A 20,540-nucleotide genomic window follows, 5' to 3' on the forward strand; every position below is an offset into this window, starting at 1 on the left:
GCCAGACACAAGCAGAAGCAGAAGCAGCAGAAGCAGCAGCAGCACCACCTTTTGTTTTTTGGCTGCAGCAGCAGCAAGGCCCACAGGGCTGGCTAGCTGGCTAGCCAGCAAGCAGGTAGCAATGAAAGTAGGAATCTTTCTTTTTAACCCTGTAAGGGGGTGGTGCACTGTACCCGAAGATACTGCCATATCGGGTCAATGCATAGGGCGACGGAAGCAAGCTTCGAAATCGGCCCCCGTTCTCAAAAATCCATTTAATATATGGTCCCCAGATAGGGGACGTATCAGATATTAAACTGATAAGAACAGATACTACACTTGATCTTAGCCAAAAGGCCGAGAAGCGATAACCGTGAAAGGGGCGGGCCCAACAAGGTCCCCTTCATGGGCACTATCACTGCTTGCTGTCAGGGAGGCTGCCAGACAATTTTCCATGCACACTCTGGGCTGGGGGGCAGTCAACCACCAGTACACACAGCAGAACCTAAACCCATACCATTATTGCTAAGCAGCAAGACAGGGGCCCATTGCACTCCCACGGGGCCTTTTTAAATGCAATCCATAACCCGGATTTGCCAGGAACCCTTCTTACTCCTCCTACTTGCATGTGACACTGGGCTTAGGATCTGCATAGGAAACACACACACAAGCACACACCTACCTTTGTTGCCTGCAGATGCCTCCTTGGCTGTCCCCAAACGGTATCAAACCAACACCCACGGGAAGCTGTAAGCATAGAGGACATGCCTGCACCCCATTGGACTTACCTGTGTGGGTTAAATCCGGGTTATTTGACAACCTATGGCGGTGATGGTTCTGCTCAGGCAGAGCAGTGCTGATGCTCCTCATAAAGCTGTCGCTGCTGTGAAGGTTCTAGGTGACATCACAAATCCCTATGGTTACATACACAACAAAGCTGGGTTGTTGTTGTTTACACTCTGCAAGGCCTGTGGAAGTGAGTGACATCATAGCACTGTAGTTCTGAGGGTTCTAGATGGATGCAACAATCTCCTGTTGCTTCTATGAAGGCCGTAATAGACGACATCACCAAACAGCTCCATAGTCACATACACAGCAAAGGAGAGATGTTGTTTACACCTAGTGATGTCAGTGGTATTGAGTGACATCACAGCACAGTGCTAAGGCTCCTGGGCCTGGACACAGCAGCGGCTGCAATATCTCAACGGAGAATACGTTTATATCTATGTGTGTGTGTGCGCATATATATATATATATATATATATATATATATATATATATATATTTCTCCGCCGAAATCACTTTTAAACCCATTTCCACCTTTTTTTCCCTTCTCTTCCTCTTACTTTTTTTTCACGTTTTTTTACGTTTTTCTCCTTTTCGCCTCTTTTCTGGGCGTATTATTCTTCTTTTTCTTCTTTTTTTTCGTCTAATGCATACCCCATCAGTGCAGCAATGCTTATTCAATACCGCCAGCAGATGGAGACACTGGGGGATAATTTTCTAAGGATTTATACTGATTTTTCCTGTCTGAATTTGTCGCACAGAAAGTTGCAGGCCAAATATGTGTGACATTTCTGCGACTTTAGCTTCTAGAGCATTTTTACAACATTATACATAGGTGCTGAATACATAAAAAGCGACTGTTCAGCGACAGACAAGTCGCATCGGCTGAAAGTAGGCCAGAATGTCAGTCCATGTTGGAGCAGGTTTAGATACAGTCTAAAGCATAGATCTCAAAGTCTGTGCACAGAATTTAGCAAGGGCCTCGCACCTTCTGATGCATCAGGTAGGTGCACAATAGCATAGCCTAACCCTCTGTACTTTGGTCTATATTGATGCGGGACATAGACAGCCAGCTGATGACCAATCCATTAGTGCAATGGATGGCTGGAAGCATTTGTCTTTGCCTTTGCAATACCACAGAAGCAATGCATGGTCAATGTACAGCAATGACACACCTGTGTGAACAGCCAGGAGACCCCCCCCCCCCATGTTATGTTACATAGTTACATAGTTAGTACGGTCGAAAAAAGACATATGTCCATCAAGTTCAACCAGGGAATTAAGGGGTAGGGGTGTGGCGCGATATTGGGGAAGGGATGAGATTTTATATTTCTTCATAAGCATTAATCTTATTTTGTCAATTAGGAACATTCAGCACCCACCCGCTATCAAGGCAGCTGCCTATCATGTCATGCCCTACCTGCACAGGTGTGCTGGCTACTCAAATGATCCAATTAAGGAGGCCATTTAGTCAGCAGCAGCAGAAGTCCTGTGCCTGGACGCTCCAACAGGGGCCAGACACAAGCAGAAGCAGAAGCAGCAGAAGCAGCAGCAGCACCACCTTTTGTTTTTTGGCTGCAGCAGCAGCAAGGCCCACAGGGCTGGCTAGCTGGCTAGCCAGCAAGCAGGTAGCAATGAAAGTAGGAATCTTTCTTTTTAACCCTGTAAGGGGGTGGTGCACTGTACCCGAAGATACTGCCATATCGGGTCAATGCATAGGGCGACGGAAGCAAGCTTCGAAATCGGCCCCCGTTCTCAAAAATCCATTTAATATATGGTCCCCAGATAGGGGACGTATCAGATATTAAACTGATAAGAACAGATACTACACTTGATCTTAGCCAAAAGGCCGAGAAGCGATAACCGTGAAAGGGGCAGGCCCAACAAGGTCCCCTTCATGGGCACTATCACTGCTTGCTGTCAGGGAGGCTGCCAGACAATTTTCCATGCACACTCTGGGCTGGGGGGCAGTCAACCACCAGTACACACAGCAGAACCTAAACCCATACCATTATTGCTAAGCAGCAAGACAGGGGCCCATTGCACTCCCACGGGGCCTTTTTAAATGCAATCCATAACCCGGATTTGCCAGGAACCCTTCTTACTCCTCCTACTTGCATGTGACACTGGGCTTAGGATCTGCATAGGAAACACACACACAAGCACACACCTACCTTTGTTGCCTGCAGATGCCTCCTTGGCTGTCCCCAAACGGTATCAAACCAACACCCACGGGAAGCTGTAAGCATAGAGGACATGCCTGCACCCCATTGGACTTACCTGTGTGGGTTAAATCCGGGTTATTTGACAACCTATGGCGGTGATGGTTCTGCTCAGGCAGAGCAGTGCTGATGCTCCTCATAAAGCTGTCGCTGCTGTGAAGGTTCTAGGTGACATCACAAATCCCTATGGTTACATACACAACAAAGCTGGGTTGTTGTTGTTTACACTCTGCAAGGCCTGTGGAAGTGAGTGACATCATAGCACTGTAGTTCTGAGGGTTCAAGATGGATGCAACAATCTCCTGTTGCTTCTATGAAGGCCGTAATAGACGACATCACCAAACAGCTCCATAGTCACATACACAGCAAAGGAGAGATGTTGTTTACACCTAGTGATGTCAGTGGTATTGAGTGACATCACAGCACAGTGCTAAGGCTCCTGGGCCTGGACACAGCAGCGGCTGCAATATCTCAACGGAGAATACGTTTATATCTATGTGTGTGTGTGCGCATATATATATATATATATATATATATATATATATATATATATATATTTCTCCGCCGAAATCACTTTTAAACCCATTTCCACCTTTTTTTCCCTTCTCTTCCTCTTACTTTTTTTTCACGTTTTTTTACGTTTTTCTCCTTTTCGCCTCTTTTCTGGGCGTATTATTCTTCTTTTTCTTCTTTTTTTTCGTCTAATGCATACCCCATCAGTGCAGCAATGCTTATTCAATACCGCCAGCAGATGGAGACACTGGGGGATAATTTTCTAAGGATTTATACTGATTTTTCCTGTCTGAATTTGTCGCACAGAAAGTTGCAGGCCAAATATGTGTGACATTTCTGCGACTTTAGCTTCTAGAGCATTTTTACAACATTATACATAGGTGCTGAATACATAAAAAGCGACTGTTCAGCGACAGACAAGTCGCATCGGCTGAAAGTAGGCCAGAATGTCAGTCCATGTTGGAGCAGGTTTAGATACAGTCTAAAGCATAGATCTCAAAGTCTGTGCACAGAATTTAGCAAGGGCCTCGCACCTTCTGATGCATCAGGTAGGTGCACAATAGCATAGCCTAACCCTCTGTACTTTGGTCTATATTGATGCGGGACATAGACAGCCAGCTGATGACCAATCCATTAGTGCAATGGATGGCTGGAAGCATTTGTCTTTGCCTTTGCAATACCACAGAAGCAATGCATGGTCAATGTACAGCAATGACACACCTGTGTGAACAGCCAGGAGACCCCCCCCCCCCATGTTATGTTACATAGTTACATAGTTAGTACGGTCGAAAAAAGACATATGTCCATCAAGTTCAACCAGGGAATTAAGGGGTAGGGGTGTGGCGCGATATTGGGGAGGGGATGAGATTTTATATTTCTTCATAAGCATTAATCTTATTTTGTCAATTAGGAACATTCAGCACCCACCCGCTATCAAGGCAGCTGCCTATCATGTCATGCCCTACCTGCACAGGTGTGCTGGCTACTCAAATGATCCAATTAAGGAGGCCATTTAGTCAGCAGCAGCAGAAGTCCTGTGCCTGGACGCTCCAACAGGGGCCAGACACAAGCAGAAGCAGAAGCAGCAGAAGCAGCAGCAGCACCACCTTTTGTTTTTTGGCTGCAGCAGCAGCAAGGCCCACAGGGCTGGCTAGCTGGCTAGCCAGCAAGCAGGTAGCAATGAAAGTAGGAATCTTTCTTTTTAACCCTGTAAGGGGGTGGTGCACTGTACCCGAAGATACTGCCATATCGGGTCAATGCATAGGGCGACGGAAGCAAGCTTCGAAATCGGCCCCCGTTCTCAAAAATCCATTTAATATATGGTCCCCAGATAGGGGACGTATCAGATATTAAACTGATAAGAACAGATACTACACTTGATCTTAGCCAAAAGGCCGAGAAGCGATAACCGTGAAAGGGGCGGGCCCAACAAGGTCCCCTTCATGGGCACTATCACTGCTTGCTGTCAGGGAGGCTGCCAGACAATTTTCCATGCACACTCTGGGCTGGGGGGCAGTCAACCACCAGTACACACAGCAGAACCTAAACCCATACCATTATTGCTAAGCAGCAAGACAGGGGCCCATTGCACTCCCACGGGGCCTTTTTAAATGCAATCCATAACCCGGATTTGCCAGGAACCCTTCTTACTCCTCCTACTTGCATGTGACACTGGGCTTAGGATCTGCATAGGAAACACACACACAAGCACACACCTACCTTTGTTGCCTGCAGATGCCTCCTTGGCTGTCCCCAAACGGTATCAAACCAACACCCACGGGAAGCTGTAAGCATAGAGGACATGCCTGCACCCCATTGGACTTACCTGTGTGGGTTAAATCCGGGTTATTTGACAACCTATGGCGGTGATGGTTCTGCTCAGGCAGAGCAGTGCTGATGCTCCTCATAAAGCTGTCGCTGCTGTGAAGGTTCTAGGTGACATCACAAATCCCTATGGTTACATACACAACAAAGCTGGGTTGTTGTTGTTTACACTCTGCAAGGCCTGTGGAAGTGAGTGACATCATAGCACTGTAGTTCTGAGGGTTCAAGATGGATGCAACAATCTCCTGTTGCTTCTATGAAGGCCGTAATAGACGACATCACCAAACAGCTCCATAGTCACATACACAGCAAAGGAGAGATGTTGTTTACACCTAGTGATGTCAGTGGTATTGAGTGACATCACAGCACAGTGCTAAGGCTCCTGGGCCTGGACACAGCAGCGGCTGCAATATCTCAACGGAGAATACGTTTATATCTATGTGTGTGTGTGCGCATATATATATATATATATATATATATATATATATATATATTTCTCCGCCGAAATCACTTTTAAACCCATTTCCACCTTTTTTTCCCTTCTCTTCCTCTTACTTTTTTTTCACGTTTTTTTACGTTTTTCTCCTTTTCGCCTCTTTTCTGGGCGTATTATTCTTCTTTTTCTTCTTTTTTTTCGTCTAATGCATACCCCATCAGTGCAGCAATGCTTATTCAATACCGCCAGCAGATGGAGACACTGGGGGATAATTTTCTAAGGATTTATACTGATTTTTCCTGTCTGAATTTGTCGCACAGAAAGTTGCAGGCCAAATATGTGTGACATTTCTGCGACTTTAGCTTCTAGAGCATTTTTACAACATTATACATAGGTGCTGAATACATAAAAAGCGACTGTTCAGCGACAGACAAGTCGCATCGGCTGAAAGTAGGCCAGAATGTCAGTCCATGTTGGAGCAGGTTTAGATACAGTCTAAAGCATAGATCTCAAAGTCTGTGCACAGAATTTAGCAAGGGCCTCGCACCTTCTGATGCATCAGGTAGGTGCACAATAGCATAGCCTAACCCTCTGTACTTTGGTCTATATTGATGCGGGACATAGACAGCCAGCTGATGACCAATCCATTAGTGCAATGGATGGCTGGAAGCATTTGTCTTTGCCTTTGCAATACCACAGAAGCAATGCATGGTCAATGTACAGCAATGACACACCTGTGTGAACAGCCAGGAGACCCCCCCCCCCCATGTTATGTTACATAGTTAGTACGGTCGAAAAAAGACATATGTCCATCAAGTTCAACCAGGGAATTAAGGGGTAGGGGTGTGGCGCGATATTGGGGAAGGGATGAGATTTTATATTTCTTCATAAGCATTAATCTTATTTTGTCAATTAGGAACATTCAGCACCCACCCGCTATCAAGGCAGCTGCCTATCATGTCATGCCCTACCTGCACAGGTGTGCTGGCTACTCAAATGATCCAATTAAGGAGGCCATTTAGTCAGCAGCAGCAGAAGTCCTGTGCCTGGACGCTCCAACAGGGGCCAGACACAAGCACAAGCAGAAGCAGAAGCAGCAGAAGCAGCAGCAGCACCACCTTTTGTTTTTTGGCTGCAGCAGCAGCAAGGCCCACAGGGCTGGCTAGCTGGCTAGCCAGCAAGCAGGTAGCAATGAAAGTAGGAATCTTTCTTTTTAACCCTGTAAGGGGGTGGTGCACTGTACCCGAAGATACTGCCATATCGGGTCAATGCATAGGGCGACGGAAGCAAGCTTCGAAATCGGCCCCCGTTCTCAAAAATCCATTTAATATATGGTCCCCAGATAGGGGACGTATCAGATATTAAACTGATAAGAACAGATACTACACTTGATCTTAGCCAAAAGGCCGAGAAGCGATAACCGTGAAAGGGGCGGGCCCAACAAGGTCCCCTTCATGGGCACTATCACTGCTTGCTGTCAGGGAGGCTGCCAGACAATTTTCCATGCACACTCTGGGCTGGGGGGCAGTCAACCACCAGTACACACAGCAGAACCTAAACCCATACCATTATTGCTAAGCAGCAAGACAGGGGCCCATTGCACTCCCACGGGGCCTTTTTAAATGCAATCCATAACCCGGATTTGCCAGGAACCCTTCTTACTCCTCCTACTTGCATGTGACACTGGGCTTAGGATCTGCATAGGAAACACACACACAAGCACACACCTACCTTTGTTGCCTGCAGATGCCTCCTTGGCTGTCCCCAAACGGTATCAAACCAACACCCACGGGAAGCTGTAAGCATAGAGGACATGCCTGCACCCCATTGGACTTACCTGTGTGGGTTAAATCCGGGTTATTTGACAACCTATGGCGGTGATGGTTCTGCTCAGGCAGAGCAGTGCTGATGCTCCTCATAAAGCTGTCGCTGCTGTGAAGGTTCTAGGTGACATCACAAATCCCTATGGTTACATACACAACAAAGCTGGGTTGTTGTTGTTTACACTCTGCAAGGCCTGTGGAAGTGAGTGACATCATAGCACTGTAGTTCTGAGGGTTCAAGATGGATGCAACAATCTCCTGTTGCTTCTATGAAGGCCGTAATAGACGACATCACCAAACAGCTCCATAGTCACATACACAGCAAAGGAGAGATGTTGTTTACACCTAGTGATGTCAGTGGTATTGAGTGACATCACAGCACAGTGCTAAGGCTCCTGGGCCTGGACACAGCAGCGGCTGCAATATCTCAACGGAGAATACGTTTATATCTATGTGTGTGTGTGCGCATATATATATATATATATATATATATATATATATATATATATATATTTCTCCGCCGAAATCACTTTTAAACCCATTTCCACCTTTTTTTCCCTTCTCTTCCTCTTACTTTTTTTTCACGTTTTTTTACGTTTTTCTCCTTTTCGCCTCTTTTCTGGGCGTATTATTCTTCTTTTTCTTCTTTTTTTTCGTCTAATGCATACCCCATCAGTGCAGCAATGCTTATTCAATACCGCCAGCAGATGGAGACACTGGGGGATAATTTTCTAAGGATTTATACTGATTTTTCCTGTCTGAATTTGTCGCACAGAAAGTTGCAGGCCAAATATGTGTGACATTTCTGCGACTTTAGCTTCTAGAGCATTTTTACAACATTATACATAGGTGCTGAATACATAAAAAGCGACTGTTCAGCGACAGACAAGTCGCATCGGCTGAAAGTAGGCCAGAATGTCAGTCCATGTTGGAGCAGGTTTAGATACAGTCTAAAGCATAGATCTCAAAGTCTGTGCACAGAATTTAGCAAGGGCCTCGCACCTTCTGATGCATCAGGTAGGTGCACAATAGCATAGCCTAACCCTCTGTACTTTGGTCTATATTGATGCGGGACATAGACAGCCAGCTGATGACCAATCCATTAGTGCAATGGATGGCTGGAAGCATTTGTCTTTGCCTTTGCAATACCACAGAAGCAATGCATGGTCAATGTACAGCAATGACACACCTGTGTGAACAGCCAGGAGACCCCCCCCCCCATGTTATGTTACATAGTTACATAGTTAGTACGGTCGAAAAAAGACATATGTCCATCAAGTTCAACCAGGGAATTAAGGGGTAGGGGTGTGGCGCGATATTGGGGAAGGGATGAGATTTTATATTTCTTCATAAGCATTAATCTTATTTTGTCAATTAGGAACATTCAGCACCCACCCGCTATCAAGGCAGCTGCCTATCATGTCATGCCCTACCTGCACAGGTGTGCTGGCTACTCAAATGATCCAATTAAGGAGGCCATTTAGTCAGCAGCAGCAGAAGTCCTGTGCCTGGACGCTCCAACAGGGGCCAGACACAAGCAGAAGCAGAAGCAGCAGAAGCAGCAGCAGCACCACCTTTTGTTTTTTGGCTGCAGCAGCAGCAAGGCCCACAGGGCTGGCTAGCTGGCTAGCCAGCAAGCAGGTAGCAATGAAAGTAGGAATCTTTCTTTTTAACCCTGTAAGGGGGTGGTGCACTGTACCCGAAGATACTGCCATATCGGGTCAATGCATAGGGCGACGGAAGCAAGCTTCGAAATCGGCCCCCGTTCTCAAAAATCCATTTAATATATGGTCCCCAGATAGGGGACGTATCAGATATTAAACTGATAAGAACAGATACTACACTTGATCTTAGCCAAAAGGCCGAGAAGCGATAACCGTGAAAGGGGCGGGCCCAACAAGGTCCCCTTCATGGGCACTATCACTGCTTGCTGTCAGGGAGGCTGCCAGACAATTTTCCATGCACACTCTGGGCTGGGGGGCAGTCAACCACCAGTACACACAGCAGAACCTAAACCCATACCATTATTGCTAAGCAGCAAGACAGGGGCCCATTGCACTCCCACGGGGCCTTTTTAAATGCAATCCATAACCCGGATTTGCCAGGAACCCTTCTTACTCCTCCTACTTGCATGTGACACTGGGCTTAGGATCTGCATAGGAAACACACACACAAGCACACACCTACCTTTGTTGCCTGCAGATGCCTCCTTGGCTGTCCCCAAACGGTATCAAACCAACACCCACGGGAAGCTGTAAGCATAGAGGACATGCCTGCACCCCATTGGACTTACCTGTGTGGGTTAAATCCGGGTTATTTGACAACCTATGGCGGTGATGGTTCTGCTCAGGCAGAGCAGTGCTGATGCTCCTCATAAAGCTGTCGCTGCTGTGAAGGTTCTAGGTGACATCACAAATCCCTATGGTTACATACACAACAAAGCTGGGTTGTTGTTGTTTACACTCTGCAAGGCCTGTGGAAGTGAGTGACATCATAGCACTGTAGTTCTGAGGGTTCAAGATGGATGCAACAATCTCCTGTTGCTTCTATGAAGGCCGTAATAGACGACATCACCAAACAGCTCCATAGTCACATACACAGCAAAGGAGAGATGTTGTTTACACCTAGTGATGTCAGTGGTATTGAGTGACATCACAGCACAGTGCTAAGGCTCCTGGGCCTGGACACAGCAGCGGCTGCAATATCTCAACGGAGAATACGTTTATATCTATGTGTGTGTGTGCGCATATATATATATATATATATATATATATATATATATATATATATTCTCCGCCGAAATCACTTTTAAACCCATTTCCACCTTTTTTTCCCTTCTCTTCCTCTTACTTTTTTTTCACGTTTTTTTACGTTTTTCTCCTTTTCGCCTCTTTTCTGGGCGTATTATTCTTCTTTTTCTTCTTTTTTTTCGTCTAATGCATACCCCATCAGTGCAGCAATGCTTATTCAATACCGCCAGCAGATGGAGACACTGGGGGATAATTTTCTAAGGATTTATACTGATTTTTCCTGTCTGAATTTGTCGCACAGAAAGTTGCAGGCCAAATATGTGTGACATTTCTGCGACTTTAGCTTCTAGAGCATTTTTACAACATTATACATAGGTGCTGAATACATAAAAAGCGACTGTTCAGCGACAGACAAGTCGCATCGGCTGAAAGTAGGCCAGAATGTCAGTCCATGTTGGAGCAGGTTTAGATACAGTCTAAAGCATAGATCTCAAAGTCTGTGCACAGAATTTAGCAAGGGCCTCGCACCTTCTGATGCATCAGGTAGGTGCACAATAGCATAGCCTAACCCTCTGTACTTTGGTCTATATTGATGCGGGACATAGACAGCCAGCTGATGACCAATCCATTAGTTCAATGGATGGCTGGAAGCATTTGTCTTTGCCTTTGCAATACCACAGAAGCAATGCATGGTCAATGTACAGCAATGACACACCTGTGTGAACAGCCAGGAGACCCCCCCCCCCCATGTTATGTTACATAGTTACATAGTTAGTACGGTCGAAAAAAGACATATGTCCATCAAGTTCAACCAGGGAATTAAGGGGTAGGGGTGTGGCGCGATATTGGGGAAGGGATGAGATTTTATATTTCTTCATAAGCATTAATCTTATTTTGTCAATTAGGAACATTCAGCACCCACCCGCTATCAAGGCAGCTGCCTATCATGTCATGCCCTACCTGCACAGGTGTGCTGGCTACTCAAATGATCCAATTAAGGAGGCCATTTAGTCAGCAGCAGCAGAAGTCCTGTGCCTGGACGCTCCAACAGGGGCCAGACACAAGCAGAAGCAGAAGCAGCAGAAGCAGCAGCAGCACCACCTTTTGTTTTTTGGCTGCAGCAGCAGCAAGGCCCACAGGGCTGGCTAGCTGGCTAGCCAGCAAGCAGGTAGCAATGAAAGTAGGAATCTTTCTTTTTAACCCTGTAAGGGGGTGGTGCACTGTACCCGAAGATACTGCCATATCGGGTCAATGCATAGGGCGACGGAAGCAAGCTTCGAAATCGGCCCCCGTTCTCAAAAATCCATTTAATATATGGTCCCCAGATAGGGGACGTATCAGATATTAAACTGATAAGAACAGATACTACACTTGATCTTAGCCAAAAGGCCGAGAAGCGATAACCGTGAAAGGGGCGGGCCCAACAAGGTCCCCTTCATGGGCACTATCACTGCTTGCTGTCAGGGAGGCTGCCAGACAATTTTCCATGCACACTCTGGGCTGGGGGGCAGTCAACCACCAGTACACACAGCAGAACCTAAACCCATACCATTATTGCTAAGCAGCAAGACAGGGGCCCATTGCACTCCCACGGGGCCTTTTTAAATGCAATCCATAACCCGGATTTGCCAGGAACCCTTCTTACTCCTCCTACTTGCATGTGACACTGGGCTTAGGATCTGCATAGGAAACACACACACAAGCACACACCTACCTTTGTTGCCTGCAGATGCCTCCTTGGCTGTCCCCAAACGGTATCAAACCAACACCCACGGGAAGCTGTAAGCATAGAGGACATGCCTGCACCCCATTGGACTTACCTGTGTGGGTTAAATCCGGGTTATTTGACAACCTATGGCGGTGATGGTTCTGCTCAGGCAGAGCAGTGCTGATGCTCCTCATAAAGCTGTCGCTGCTGTGAAGGTTCTAGGTGACATCACAAATCCCTATGGTTACATACACAACAAAGCTGGGTTGTTGTTGTTTACACTCTGCAAGGCCTGTGGAAGTGAGTGACATCATAGCACTGTAGTTCTGAGGGTTCAAGATGGATGCAACAATCTCCTGTTGCTTCTATGAAGGCCGTAATAGACGACATCACCAAACAGCTCCATAGTCACATACACAGCAAAGGAGAGATGTTGTTTACACCTAGTGATGTCAGTGGTATTGAGTGACATCACAGCACAGTGCTAAGGCTCCTGGGCCTGGACACAGCAGCGGCTGCAATATCTCAACGGAGAATACGTTTATATCTATGTGTGTGTGTGCGCATATATATATATATATATATATATATATATATATATATATATATTTCTCCGCCGAAATCACTTTTAAACCCATTTCCACCTTTTTTTCCCTTCTCTTCCTCTTACTTTTTTTTCACGTTTTTTTACGTTTTTCTCCTTTTCGCCTCTTTTCTGGGCGTATTATTCTTCTTTTTCTTCTTTTTTTTCGTCTAATGCATACCCCATCAGTGCAGCAATGCTTATTCAATACCGCCAGCAGATGGAGACACTGGGGGATAATTTTCTAAGGATTTATACTGATTTTTCCTGTCTGAATTTGTCGCACAGAAAGTTGCAGGCCAAATATGTGTGACATTTCTGCGACTTTAGCTTCTAGAGCATTTTTACAACATTATACATAGGTGCTGAATACATAAAAAGCGACTGTTCAGCGACAGACAAGTCGCATCGGCTGAAAGTAGGCCAGAATGTCAGTCCATGTTGGAGCAGGTTTAGATACAGTCTAAAGCATAGATCTCAAAGTCTGTGCACAGAATTTAGCAAGGGCCTCGCACCTTCTGATGCATCAGGTAGGTGCACAATAGCATAGCCTAACCCTCTGTACTTTGGTCTATATTGATGCGGGACATAGACAGCCAGCTGATGACCAATCCATTAGTGCAATGGATGGCTGGAAGCATTTGTCTTTGCCTTTGCAATACCACAGAAGCAATGCATGGTCAATGTACAGCAATGACACACCTGTGTGAACAGCCAGGAGACCCCCCCCCCCCATGTTATGTTACATAGTTAGTACGGTCGAAAAAAGACATATGTCCATCAAGTTCAACCAGGGAATTAAGGGGTAGGGGTGTGGCGCGATATTGGGGAAGGGATGAGATTTTATATTTCTTCATAAGCATTAATCTTATTTTGTCAATTAGGAACATTCAGCACCCACCCGCTATCAAGGCAGCTGCCTATCATGTCATGCCCTACCTGCACAGGTGTGCTGGCTACTCAAATGATCCAATTAAGGAGGCCATTTAGTCAGCAGCAGCAGAAGTCCTGTGCCTGGACGCTCCAACAGGGGCCAGACACAAGCAGAAGCAGAAGCAGCAGAAGCAGCAGCAGCACCACCTTTTGTTTTTTGGCTGCAGCAGCAGCAAGGCCCACAGGGCTGGCTAGCTGGCTAGCCAGCAAGCAGGTAGCAATGAAAGTAGGAATCTTTCTTTTTAACCCTGTAAGGGGGTGGTGCACTGTACCCGAAGATACTGCCATATCGGGTCAATGCATAGGGCGACGGAAGCAAGCTTCGAAATCGGCCCCCGTTCTCAAAAATCCATTTAATATATGGTCCCCAGATAGGGGACGTATCAGATATTAAACTGATAAGAACAGATACTACACTTGATCTTAGCCAAAAGGCCGAGAAGCGATAACCGTGAAAGGGGCGGGCCCAACAAGGTCCCCTTCATGGGCACTATCACTGCTTGCTGTCAGGGAGGCTGCCAGACAATTTTCCATGCACACTCTGGGCTGGGGGGCAGTCAACCACCAGTACACACAGCAGAACCTAAACCCATACCATTATTGCTAAGCAGCAAGACAGGGGCCCATTGCACTCCCACGGGGCCTTTTTAAATGCAATCCATAACCCGGATTTGCCAGGAACCCTTCTTACTCCTCCTACTTGCATGTGACACTGGGCTTAGGATCTGCATAGGAAACACACACACAAGCACACACCTACCTTTGTTGCCTGCAGATGCCTCCTTGGCTGTCCCCAAACGGTATCAAACCAACACCCACGGGAAGCTGTAAGCATAGAGGACATGCCTGCACCCCATTGGACTTACCTGTGTGGGTTAAATCCGGGTTATTTGACAACCTATGGCGGTGATGGTTCTGCTCAGGCAGAGCAGTGCTGATGCTCCTCATAAAGCTGTCGCTGCTGTGAAGGTTCTAGGTGACATCACAAATCCCTATGGTTACATACACAACAAAGCTGGGTTGTTGTTGTTTACACTCTGCAAGGCCTGTGGAAGTGAGTGACATCATAGCACTGTAGTTCTGAGGGTTCAAGATGGATGCAACAATCTCCTGTTGCTTCTATGAAGGCCGTAATAGACGACATCACCAAACAGCTCCATAGTCACATACACAGCAAAGGAGAGATGTTGTTTACACCTAGTGATGTCAGTGGTATTGAGTGACATCACAGCACAGTGCTAAGGCTCCTGGGCCTGGACACAGCAGCGGCTGCAATATCTCAACGGAGAATACGTTTATATCTATGTGTGTGTGTGCGCATATATATATACATATATATATATATATATATATATATATATATATATATATATCTCCGCCGAAATCACTTTTAAACCCATTTCCACCTTTTTTTCCCTTCTCTTCCTCTTACTTTTTTTTCACGTTTTTTTACGTTTTTCTCCTTTTCGCCTCTTTTCTGGGCGTATTATTCTTCTTTTTCTTCTTTTTTTTCGTCTAATGCATACCCCATCAGTGCAGCAATGCTTATTCAATACCGCCAGCAGATGGAGACACTGGGGGATAATTTTCTAAGGATTTATACTGATTTTTCCTGTCTGAATTTGTCGCACAGAAAGTTGCAGGCCAAATATGTGTGACATTTCTGCGACTTTAGCTTCTAGAGCATTTTTACAACATTATACATAGGTGCTGAATACATAAAAAGCGACTGTTCAGCGACAGACAAGTCGCATCGGCTGAAAGTAGGCCAGAATGTCAGTCCATGTTGGAGCAGGTTTAGATACAGTCTAAAGCATAGATCTCAAAGTCTGTGCACAGAATTTAGCAAGGGCCTCGCACCTTCTGATGCATCAGGTAGGTGCACAATAGCATAGCCTAACCCTCTGTACTTTGGTCTATATTGATGCGGGACATAGACAGCCAGCTGATGACCAATCCATTAGTGCAATGGATGGCTGGAAGCATTTGTCTTTGCCTTTGCAATACCACAGAAGCAATGCATGGTCAATGTACAGCAATGACACACCTGTGTGAACAGCCAGGAGACCCCCCCCCCCCCATGTTATGTTACATAGTTACATAGTTAGTACGGTCGAAAAAAGACATATGTCCATCAAGTTCAACCAGGGAATTAAGGGGTAGGGGTGTGGCGCGATATTGGGGAAGGGATGAGATTTTATATTTCTTCATAAGCATTAATCTTATTTTGTCAATTAGGAACATTCAGCACCCACCCGCTATCAAGGCAGCTGCCTATCATGTCATGCCCTACCTGCACAGGTGTGCTGGCTACTCAAATGATCCAATTAAGGAGGCCATTTAGTCAGCAGCAGCAGAAGTCCTGTGCCTGGACGCTCCAACAGGGGCCAGACACAAGCAGAAGCAGAAGCAGCAGAAGCAGCAGCAGCACCACCTTTTGTTTTTTGGCTGCAGCAGCAGCAAGGCCCACAGGGCTGGCTAGCTGGCTAGCCAGCAAGCAGGTAGCAATGAAAGTAGGAATCTTTCTTTTTAACCCTGTAAGGGGGTGGTGCACTGTACCCGAAGATACTGCCATATCGGGTCAATGCATAGGGCGACGGAAGCAAGCTTCGAAATCGGCCCCCGTTCTCAAAAATCCATTTAATATATGGTCCCCAGATAGGGGACGTATCAGATATTAAACTGATAAGAACAGATACTACACTTGATCTTAGCCAAAAGGCCGAGAAGCGATAACCGTGAAAGGGGCGGGCCCAACAAGGTCCCCTTCATGGGCACTATCACTGCTTGCTGTCAGGGAGGCTGCCAGACAATTTTCCATGCACACTCTGGGCTGGGGGGCAGTCAACCACCAGTACACACAGCAGAACCTAAACCCATACCATTATTGCTAAGCAGCAAGACAGGGGCCCATTGCACTCCCACGGGGCCTTTTTAAATGCAATCCATAACCCGGATTTGCCAGGAACCCTTCTTACTCCTCCTACTTGCATGTGACACTGGGCTTAGGATCTGCATAGGAAACACACACACAAGCACACACCTACCTTTGTTGCCTGCAGATGCCTCCTTGGCTGTCCCCAAACGGTATCAAACCAACACCCACGGGAAGCTGTAAGCATAGAGGACATGCCTGCACCCCATTGGACTTACCTGTGTGGGTTAAATCCGGGTTATTTGACAACCTATGGCGGTGATGGTTCTGCTCAGGCAGAGCAGTGCTGATGCTCCTCATAAAGCTGTCGCTGCTGTGAAGGTTCTAGGTGACATCACAAATCCCTATGGTTACATACACAACAAAGCTGGGTTGTTGTTGTTTACACTCTGCAAGGCCTGTGGAAGTGAGTGACATCATAGCACTGTAGTTCTGAGGGTTCAAGATGGATGCAACAATCTCCTGTTGCTTCTATGAAGGCCGTAATAGACGACATCACCAAACAGCTCCATAGTCACATACACAGCAAAGGAGAGATGTTGTTTACACCTAGTGATGTCAGTGGTATTGAGTGACATCACAGCACAGTGCTAAGGCTCCTGGGCCTGGACACAGCAGCGGCTGCAATATCTCAACGGAGAATACGTTTATATCTATGTGTGTGTGTGCGCATATATATATATATATATATATATATATATATATATATATATATTTCTCCGCCGAAATCACTTTTAAACCCATTTCCACCTTTTTTTCCCTTCTCTTCCTCTTACTTTTTTTTCACGTTTTTTTACGTTTTTCTCCTTTTCGCCTCTTTTCTGGGCGTATTATTCTTCTTTTTCTTCTTTTTTTTCGTCTAATGCATACCCCATCAGTGCAGCAATGCTTATTCAATACCGCCAGCAGATGGAGACACTGGGGGATAATTTTCTAAGGATTTATACTGATTTTTCCTGTCTGAATTTGTCGCACAGAAAGTTGCAGGCCAAATATGTGTGACATTTCTGCGACTTTAGCTTCTAGAGCATTTTTACAACATTATACATAGGTGCTGAATACATAAAAAGCGACTGTTCAGCGACAGACAAGTCGCATCGGCTGAAAGTAGGCCAGAATGTCAGTCCATGTTGGAGCAGGTTTAGATACAGTCTAAAGCATAGATCTCAAAGTCTGTGCACAGAATTTAGCAAGGGCCTCGCACCTTCTGATGCATCAGGTAGGTGCACAATAGCATAGCCTAACCCTCTGTACTTTGGTCTATATTGATGCGGGACATAGACAGCCAGCTGATGACCAATCCATTAGTGCAATGGATGGCTGGAAGCATTTGTCTTTGCCTTTGCAATACCACAGAAGCAATGCATGGTCAATGTACAGCAATGACACACCTGTGTGAACAGCCAGGAGACCCCCCCCCCCCCCATGTTATGTTACATAGTTACATAGTTAGTACGGTCGAAAAAAGACATATGTCCATCAAGTTCAACCAGGGAATTAAGGGGTAGGGGTGTGGCGCGATATTGGGGAAGGGATGAGATTTTATATTTCTTCATAAGCATTAATCTTATTTTGTCAATTAGGAACATTCAGCACCCACCCGCTATCAAGGCAGCTGCCTATCATGTCATGCCCTACCTGCACAGGTGTGCTGGCTACTCAAATGATCCAATTAAGGAGGCCATTTAGTCAGCAGCAGCAGAAGTCCTGTGCCTGGACGCTCCAACAGGGGCCAGACACAAGCAGAAGCAGAAGCAGCAGAAGCAGCAGCAGCACCACCTTTTGTTTTTTGGCTGCAGCAGCAGCAAGGCCCACAGGGCTGGCTAGCTGGCTAGCCAGCAAGCAGGTAGCAATGAAAGTAGGAATCTTTCTTTTTAACCCTGTAAGGGGGTGGTGCACTGTACCCGAAGATACTGCCATATCGGGTCAATGCATAGGGCGACGGAAGCAAGCTTCGAAATCGGCCCCCGTTCTCAAAAATCCATTTAATATATGGTCCCCAGATAGGGGACGTATCAGATATTAAACTGATAAGAACAGATACTACACTTGATCTTAGCCAAAAGGCCGAGAAGCGATAACCGTGAAAGGGGCGGGCCCAACAAGGTCCCCTTCATGGGCACTATCACTGCTTGCTGTCAGGGAGGCTGCCAGACAATTTTCCATGCACACTCTGGGCTGGGGGGCAGTCAACCACCAGTACACACAGCAGAACCTAAACCCATACCATTATTGCTAAGCAGCAAGACAGGGGCCCATTGCACTCCCACGGGGCCTTTTTAAATGCAATCCATAACCCGGATTTGCCAGGAACCCTTCTTACTCCTCCTACTTGCATGTGACACTGGGCTTAGGATCTGCATAGGAAACACACACACAAGCACACACCTACCTTTGTTGCCTGCAGATGCCTCCTTGGCTGTCCCCAAACGGTATCAAACCAACACCCACGGGAAGCTGTAAGCATAGAGGACATGCCTGCACCCCATTGGACTTACCTGTGTGGGTTAAATCCGTGTTATTTGACAACCTATGGCGGTGATGGTTCTGCTCAGGCAGAGCAGTGCTGATGCTCCTCATAAAGCTGTCGCTGCTGTGAAGGTTCTAGGTGACATCACAAATCCCTATGGTTACATACACAACAAAGCTGGGTTGTTGTTGTTTACACTCTGCAAGGCCTGTGGAAGTGAGTGACATCATAGCACTGTAGTTCTGAGGGTTCAAGATGGATGCAACAATCTCCTGTTGCTTCTATGAAGGCCGTAATAGACGACATCACCAAACAGCTCCATAGTCACATACACAGCAAAGGAGAGATGTTGTTTACACCTAGTGATGTCAGTGGTATTGAGTGACATCACAGCACAGTGCTAAGGCTCCTGGGCCTGGACACAGCAGCGGCTGCAATATCTCAACGGAGAATACGTTTATATCTATGTGTGTGTGTGCGCATATATATATATATATATATATATATATATATATATATATATATTTCTCCGCCGAAATCACTTTTAAACCCATTTCCACCTTTTTTTCCCTTCTCTTCCTCTTACTTTTTTTTCACGTTTTTTTACGTTTTTCTCCTTTTCGCCTCTTTTCTGGGCGTATTATTCTTCTTTTTCTTCTTTTTTTTCGTCTAATGCATACCCCATCAGTGCAGCAATGCTTATTCAATACCGCCAGCAGATGGAGACACTGGGGGATAATTTTCTAAGGATTTATACTGATTTTTCCTGTCTGAATTTGTCGCACAGAAAGTTGCAGGCCAAATATGTGTGACATTTCTGCGACTTTAGCTTCTAGAGCATTTTTACAACATTATACATAGGTGCTGAATACATAAAAAGCGACTGTTCAGCGACAGACAAGTCGCATCGGCTGAAAGTAGGCCAGAATGTCAGTCCATGTTGGAGCAGGTTTAGATACAGTCTAAAGCATAGATCTCAAAGTCTGTGCACAGAATTTAGCAAGGGCCTCGCACCTTCTGATGCATCAGGTAGGTGCACAATAGCATAGCCTAACCCTCTGTACTTTGGTCTATATTGATGCGGGACATAGACAGCCAGCTGATGACCAATCCATTAGTGCAATGGATGGCTGGAAGCATTTGTCTTTGCCTTTGCAATACCACAGAAGCAATGCATGGTCAATGTACAGCAATGACACACCTGTGTGAACAGCCAGGAGACCCCCCCCCCCATGTTATGTTACATAGTTACATAGTTAGTACGGTCGAAAAAAGACATATGTCCATCAAGTTCAACCAGGGAATTAAGGGGTAGGGGTGTGGCGCGATATTGGGGAAGGGATGAGATTTTATATTTCTTCATAAGCATTAATCTTATTTTGTCAATTAGGAACATTCAGCACCCACCCGCTATCAAGGCAGCTGCCTATCATGTCATGCCCTACCTGCACAGGTGTGCTGGCTACTCAAATGATCCAATTAAGGAGGCCATTTAGTCAGCAGCAGCAGAAGTCCTGTGCCTGGACGCTCCAACAGGGGCCAGACACAAGCAGAAGCAGAAGCAGCAGAAGCAGCAGC

General features: G+C 46.1%; 9 non-coding genes across 9 annotated transcripts; all 9 read right to left on the reverse strand.

Annotated features, from left to right (window-relative positions):
• Nucleotides 1-157: 157 nt before the first annotated feature.
• Nucleotides 158-348, reverse strand: LOC130329941 (U2 spliceosomal RNA). The gene has a single exon (XR_008873396.1). It is a non-coding gene; the product is annotated as a U2 spliceosomal RNA (small nuclear RNA).
• Nucleotides 349-2,435: 2,087 nt separating this feature from the next.
• LOC130329947 (U2 spliceosomal RNA) lies at nt 2,436-2,626 on the reverse strand. The gene has a single exon (XR_008873401.1). It is a non-coding gene; the product is annotated as a U2 spliceosomal RNA (small nuclear RNA).
• A 2,089-nt stretch (nt 2,627-4,715) lies between these two features.
• On the reverse strand, nt 4,716-4,906 carry LOC130329948 (U2 spliceosomal RNA). The gene has a single exon (XR_008873402.1). It is a non-coding gene; the product is annotated as a U2 spliceosomal RNA (small nuclear RNA).
• A 2,081-nt stretch (nt 4,907-6,987) lies between these two features.
• On the reverse strand, nt 6,988-7,178 carry LOC130329949 (U2 spliceosomal RNA). The gene has a single exon (XR_008873403.1). It is a non-coding gene; the product is annotated as a U2 spliceosomal RNA (small nuclear RNA).
• A 2,088-nt stretch (nt 7,179-9,266) lies between these two features.
• On the reverse strand, nt 9,267-9,457 carry LOC130329950 (U2 spliceosomal RNA). Its single transcript, XR_008873404.1, has one exon. It is a non-coding gene; the product is annotated as a U2 spliceosomal RNA (small nuclear RNA).
• A 2,086-nt stretch (nt 9,458-11,543) lies between these two features.
• Nucleotides 11,544-11,734, reverse strand: LOC130329942 (U2 spliceosomal RNA). Its single transcript, XR_008873397.1, has one exon. It is a non-coding gene; the product is annotated as a U2 spliceosomal RNA (small nuclear RNA).
• A 2,079-nt stretch (nt 11,735-13,813) lies between these two features.
• LOC130329944 (U2 spliceosomal RNA) lies at nt 13,814-14,004 on the reverse strand. Its single transcript, XR_008873398.1, has one exon. It is a non-coding gene; the product is annotated as a U2 spliceosomal RNA (small nuclear RNA).
• A 2,096-nt stretch (nt 14,005-16,100) lies between these two features.
• LOC130329945 (U2 spliceosomal RNA) lies at nt 16,101-16,291 on the reverse strand. The gene has a single exon (XR_008873399.1). It is a non-coding gene; the product is annotated as a U2 spliceosomal RNA (small nuclear RNA).
• A 2,089-nt stretch (nt 16,292-18,380) lies between these two features.
• LOC130329946 (U2 spliceosomal RNA) lies at nt 18,381-18,571 on the reverse strand. The gene has a single exon (XR_008873400.1). It is a non-coding gene; the product is annotated as a U2 spliceosomal RNA (small nuclear RNA).
• Nucleotides 18,572-20,540: the final 1,969 nt, after the last annotated feature.

Source organism: Hyla sarda, unplaced genomic scaffold (assembly GCF_029499605.1).
Source record: "Hyla sarda isolate aHylSar1 unplaced genomic scaffold, aHylSar1.hap1 scaffold_3270, whole genome shotgun sequence".
NCBI classification, from domain to species: Eukaryota; Metazoa; Chordata; class Amphibia; order Anura; family Hylidae; genus Hyla; species Hyla sarda.